The sequence below is a fragment of the Schistocerca nitens genome, chromosome 3 (assembly GCF_023898315.1).
Source record: "Schistocerca nitens isolate TAMUIC-IGC-003100 chromosome 3, iqSchNite1.1, whole genome shotgun sequence".
Classification (NCBI taxonomy): domain Eukaryota; kingdom Metazoa; phylum Arthropoda; class Insecta; order Orthoptera; family Acrididae; genus Schistocerca; species Schistocerca nitens.
In genome coordinates this window covers 582,187,483-582,194,392 of record NC_064616.1, presented here as the reverse complement: position 1 = coordinate 582,194,392, position 6,910 = coordinate 582,187,483, and positions in this window count along the sequence as shown.

Here is a 6,910-nt window from a genome sequence, read left to right as displayed (position 1 = left end):
ATATCATAAATTCACGTAAATTCTGTATCGCAGAAAGACAATATACCAATTAGCACATCCAACCGAAAATAACTAATCCTCACTGTGCTTCAGAAAATCTCTGGTTTACCGAAATCCGTGAGCAGGGTAAGCCATGTGTAAGTAGCGTGAATAAAAGGACGCTATGTGCAAGAAGCATGAAGCGCCCTTTGAATGTATCCTGATAGCTAAAAGAGCCACGCGCACTTTGAATAAGAAAATGCTATTTGACACTGAAGTCAATATAAAAGATAGGGTCGCCACCAACTCTAGCCACACGACAAAGAAGAGGTAGCACTGAGTCGGAAAATTACTTAATTTATTAATAAGAAAAACTCACAAAAGAACATTCATTGTAAAGTCATTGATAAAGAATGGGATGTAGTTATTAATATGATCCAGGCATTCTTCCCGTGAATCAAATATTGAGTAAAGTAAATAGGGTGTGAACACCATGCGTAAGTGCAGCCTGCAGCAAGATTCGTGAAAACACGATCTATTCCAGAGCATTTGTTTCAGATAAAAAAAGGGACACTAATCACTACACCTGTGCACATGGAAACGCTATAGGTGGGCCAACAAGGAAAACTACAAGGTAAATGGCGAAGGTAACGGCGACGTAACATCGGTACACAAGATAAGATTGAAGGCAAAATTATTTATTCCTTAAAACATTGATGTAGTGCATCTATAGACTGCTGTTGCATGCTAACTATGTACAATTGATTGTGAAATACTATACGTTTCATAACAGACTCGCGTGCCCACTCGGTCCGCGGAGACAATTTCTATGGACCGTGGCCAAATTTTAATCACATGAGACAAAGAAAATTCACAAATACACAAAAATTACCAAGATCCGGAAAAGATTAGAAGCATACACACACAGTTGTAGGCACATAAACATTCACACTGAACCGAGGGCACTTCAACATATGCAACTCCTATGTGCTGCGTTCCTCTCACGGATCAAAGTCAAGACTGCATTGGGAATCAAACTGAAAGTCTACAAAAGCCTTGCATTCCCTGCTGCAACCCAGCAAGTAAATCTTTATAAGACGAAATTCGAGACCAAAAGCCAAAAGCTCCCCTCTCTATGTGACAACGCGCCACGCGGTCAGTCCAACTCACCCTTCTTCGACTGGAGCACAGCTGTGTACGCTTCCCGTATCGGCGGCAGACCGCCTCCCGCTTCTCCAGCCTCTTCCACGTTCCGCGTGGACCGGAAAGCCCCAGGATGCCATTTCCGCCACCAACCTAACGCAGGTGGATTTCTCACAAGTAGCGGAAACCTCTTTGCCGACTTGACCACTGCGAGAGTTGGCAATGAAAGGTGGCTACAGGCCCCTTTCACTATGCCGAAAAATCAGCTGTAGCAGGACATGCACTGGAAAACGAAGAACGAATTGCATTCGACGATATTTCTGTTATTAAACGAACTAATGGCTTCGGGGATAGTTTAATAAACGATTTAACAGAGATCAAAATATCGGACAGTACCCTCAATAAAGTCGGTAGATTGCACCTGAGTTCAGCCTGGGATCCTGTGGCTGGGGAATTGAAGGGGGCGCGGCGGTCGCACCACCAAAACATTACCATATATGGTGAGGGACTGAGTACCAGTGACTCTCACTGGCGTCGGAAGATCTCTGCCGGAAGATCGTGGGCAGTTAACCATGTAACTTGAAACCCGAAACTATTTTATTAATGGTAATTATTTTTTCTGGGATTCTGGCATACTATTCTGCAAATGTTTAGCCAACATCCCAAAGGATGCAGATTTAGGTCACAGTTTGCTTTGTCATTATGCTGGTGTACATTATTAGCATTTATTATTATTGCTAAGACACATGGAAAAGTGGATACAATGTTGGATTTGTACTTGTGTTCTCAGGATAAAATGCATCTGTGTTCGGTGTTTTTCTATTATTTCCTGACCAGTTGAATCCACCAAAATATTGTTGTACAAGGACATAGGTTCTAAAAGGACCGAGCGAGGTGGCGCAGTGGTTAGCACACTGGACTCGCATTCGGGAGGACGACGGTTCAATCCCGTCTCCAGCCATCCTGATTTAGGTTTTCCGTGATTTCCCTAAATCGCTTCAGGCAAATGCCGGGATGGTTCCTTTGAAAGGGCACGGCCGATTTCCTTCCCAATCCTTCCCTAACCCGAGCATGAGCTCCGTCTCTAATGACCTCGTTGTTGACGGGACGTTAAACACTAACCACCACCACCACCATCTAAAAGGAACTTGGATAACCTACTGTGTCCTCCAGACAAACCTTAATCCTCTGATTTTCATCCAATTCGTACTAGTGACCCATAAACATAAATTAAGTGGGGTACTTCTACGCACCGACATGCTGATCAGTGTCTGTCTATACAAGTTGAACTACCGAACAAAAGCTTCAGTAAATACTGTTATGTCTTAAGAATGATTAAGGACTACCACAGTATAAAAAAGTATTATGTACTTACAAAGCAAATGTGAATAGCCTGTTACCATATGGTGTGATATTCTACACTCCTGGAAATGGAAAAAAGAACACATTGACACCGGTGTGTCAGACCCACCATACTTGCTCCGGACACTGCGAGAGGGCTGTACAAGCAATGATCACACGCACGGCACAGCGGACACACCAGGAACCGCGGTGTTGGCCGTCGAATGGCGCTAGCTGCGCAGCATTTGTGCACCGCCGCCGTCAGTGTCAGCCAGTTTGCCGTGGCATACGGAGCTCCATCGCAGTCTTTAACACTGGTAGCATGCTGCGACAGCGTGGACGGGAACCATATGTGCAGTTGACGGACTTTGAGCGAGGGCGTATAGTGGGCATGCGGGAGGCCGGGTGGACGTACCACCGAATTGCTCAACACGTGGGACGTGAGGTCTCCACAGTACATCGATGTTGTCGCCAGTGGTCGGCGGAAGGTGCACGTGCCCGTCGACCTGGGACCGGACCGCAGCGACGCACGGATGCACGCCAAGACCGTAGGATCCTACGCAGTGCCGTAGGGGACCGCACCGCCACTTCCCAGCAAATTAGGGACACTGTTGCTCCTGGGGTATCGGCGAGGACCATTCGCAACCGTCTCCATAAAGCTGGGCTACGGTCCCGCACACCGTTAGGCCGTCTTCCGCTCACGCCCCAACATCGTGCAGCCCGCCTCCAGTGGTGTCGCGACAGGCGTGAATGGAGGGACGAATGGAGACGTGTCGTCTTCAGCGATGAGAGTCGCTTCTGCCTTGGTGCCAATGATGGTCGTATGCGTGTTTGGCGCCGTGCAGGTGAGCGCCACAATCAGGACTGCATACGACCGAGGCACACAGGGCCAACACCCGGCATCATGGTGTGGGGAGCGATCTCCTACACTGGCCGTACACCACTGGTGATCGTCGAGGGGACACTGAATAGTGCACGGTACATCCAAACCGTCATCGAACCCATCGTTCTACCATTCCTAGACCGGCAAGGGAACTTGCTGTTCCAACAGGACAATGCACGTCCGCATGTATCCCGTGCCACCCAACGTGCTCTAGAAGGTGTAAGTCAACTACCCTGGCCAGCAAGATCTCCGGATCTGTCCCCCATTGAGCATGTTTGGGACTGGATGAAGCGTCGTCTCACGCGGTCTGCACGTCCAGCACGAACTCTGGTCCAACTGAGGCGCCAGGTGGAAATGGCATGGCAAGCCGTTCCACAGGACTACATCCAGCATCTGTACGATCGTCTCCATGGGAGAATAGCAGCCTGCATTGCTGCGAAAGGTGGATATACACTGTACTAGTGCCGACATTGTGCATGCTCTGTTGCCTGTGTCTATGTGCCTGTGGTTCTGTCAGTGTGATCATGTGATGTATCTGACCCCAGGAATGTGTCAATAAAGTTTCCCCTTTCTGGGACAATGAATTCACGGTGTTCTTATTTCAATTTCCAGGAGTGTATGTAAATGCAAGTTTTGCAAAACTGTCGTTTAAAATCGGGATTCAGCATGCAGTCCATACTAGTGGCCCATTATCAGAAATGAGACGGAGCAGGGATGGTTTGGTGTATTTCCACATGCTAGTCGGTACCTGTCTATACTTCAATGCACTGTAAAAACATTAAGAATATTCGAGTAAAAGTTGAAAAACATCGTAATGTACACGGTCCAGTCACATTAATGTGACAACCGGCTATGTTCAACGTCCACGTGTTGGGAGGTACGGGTAACAGTGCAGTCGTCGTCGTAATGCGGAAACAGAAGCCGGCCGTGGTGGCCAAGCGGTTAAAGGCGCTACAGTCTGGAACCGCGCGGCCGCTACGGTCGCAGGTTCGAATCCTGCCTCGGGCATGGATGTGTGTGATGTCCTTAGGTTAGTTAGGTTTAAGTAGTTCTAAGTTCAAGGGGACTGATGACCTTAGAAGTTAAGTCCCATAGTGCTCAGAGCCATTTGAACCATTTATGAAACAGAAGGAGTTATCTGACGCCCAAAAGGACATGATCACTCCAATTTGGATCAAGGGTGGAAGCATTAACAAAATAGCTAAGTTGGTAAAATGTTTGTATGCTGCAATGGTTACAGTAGACCGTGCGTGGCAAAGTGACACTACCAAAAACCAGCAGCGAAGCAACTGTGGTGTACCAGATGACAGGGCTGAATGAGGGCTGCGGAGATGTGTACGAGTATGCAACTGTTGAGCAACTGGCTGCTCACATGAACCAACAGTATCTCCTCAACAAACATTCAGTGAACGTTGTTGTGTATGGGCCGCCACAGCAGGCGCCTAGTTTATGTAGCCATGCTGACTGCTGTTCAAGATGTCCACTGAGTGGCGACAGGTGTTATTTTTAGATGAATCACTTTCTATACTCTATTGGACACGTGGACGTTGGCGTGTAAGTCGTGAAACGTCTGAAAGCAAGCACCCTGCAACAATCGTCAGAAGGATTCAGGCCGGAGGAGGGAGCGTCATGGTCTGGGGAATGTTTTGTGGCATTAACTGGGTGATCTCGTCATTCTGGAAGGCACAATGGATCAAAAACAGTATTCATCTATCCTTTGGGACCATGTCCATCCCTAGATGCAGTGTGTTTTTCCTCGGCACAATGGCATCTACCAGAAGGACAATGACAGTGCAGCATGCTTGTGAGAATTATGTTTGGCACCAACGAGCATGGATGATATGAGAATTTTATTAACTGTGTGCATTTTACTATCTGTGTGCATTTTATCAACAGAATTTTTTATGCTTTGACTTCATGTAACGTAACATGGCAGTTTTATAGCAAGTTCCATAAAATCAGATAACGGCAGCATAAGACTGTTGAAACTGGTCGTCTCGGAACAATAAAAGTGTCTATATAGTGATCACGGTGCACAAAGTGTGTTCATTAGAGAGAATGTTGAAATAGAGATCCTGGTTCATGTTCACAGTAATGTGAATAAGTGCGCCCAAGTCATGGAAGAAAACCACATCCAAAATACCACAGAACCACTTCCAAAGCCGTCGGTGCACTCGATGTCTTGCATCATTTGAGAAGATCCAAAACTGCGTATCATCGGACCACAGCACACCTCCAGTAAGCTACCGTCTAGTATCTGTGTTGCTTGGCCCGTTGAAGGCATGCTACTGTCAGCCTTTTGAGAAGTACTGGATTCCACATGTCCACTGCACACAGTTCCCTTCGCAGTGGTCGATCGCAAACTGGTTGAGATGGACCTGCGCTCACTGACAAAATTCCTGTTGGATTTGAAACTGAATGTCATTGACAAGGCCGGACACTCGTCTTCAGTCTCTGCCAGTTAGGATCTTTTTACAACCATTGTCCTTACACTGTGTTATATGGCTATGCGTGGTACGTCTTGTACACACGTTGGACAGTCCCCATTTATACACAAACAAATCTGACTACATCATTCATAGTATGGTCATTGGCACTTCCAAATACGATAGCTCCGTTCGGTCATTCTGTCACTTCTCCATGTCAACCTATTTTACTACGCTGATTACATAAAACCCGTTGGAAATGGTTCAAATGGCTCTGAGCACTATGTGACTTAACATCTATGGTCATCAGTCCCCTAGAACTTAGAACTACTTAAACCTAACTAACCTAAGAACATCACACAACACCCAGTCATCAAGAGGCAGAGAAAATCCCTGACCTCGCCGGGAATCGAACCCGAGAACCCGGGCGCGGGAAGCGAGAACGCTACCGCACGACCACGAGCTGCAGACTCCCGTTGCCACATTCACACCGCATCACTACTGTTATTTATGTCAGGGGTGAAGCATCGCATGACTGCCTGGTGCCATTTCTACACCATCCAGCATTAGAAAGCGACTCGTGTGCTGCTTTAACGTACTGACTAATATTTTAGCCAGTGAAGTAATGTGCTATGTTTTCACTGTTTCTTTCATATAAAGAGTGTTTCTACTGCTGATTTTCTGTTTTGATTGTTTCAGTCTAGCTATATACCAGATACCGTGAAGTCAGCTTGGCGACTGGCAACAACGATTGCGTGGCTAGTGTATTCCTCTTTAGAACATATACATTCCACCAACACATTACGCGCCTAGGGCGTTAAATTATTACGATGAAGATTTTTTATGCAATTGTCAACCACACCCATAGAACAATATTTACTTTCATAACCATAAAATGAAAGGGAAAAGGGACAATGCTTGCCTCTACTCAGCATTAACATGGAGCAGAAAGAGGTGAAGTACGGAGCTGTAAAAATTTTTCGTTATTTACCCACAGGTCTGAAAAGCCCAATAGATAGTTACATTCCTTTTGAAAATACACTCCTGGAAATTGAAATAAGAACACCGTGAATTCATTGTCCCAGGAAGGGGAAACTTTATTGACACATTCCTGGGGTCAGATACATCACATGATCAC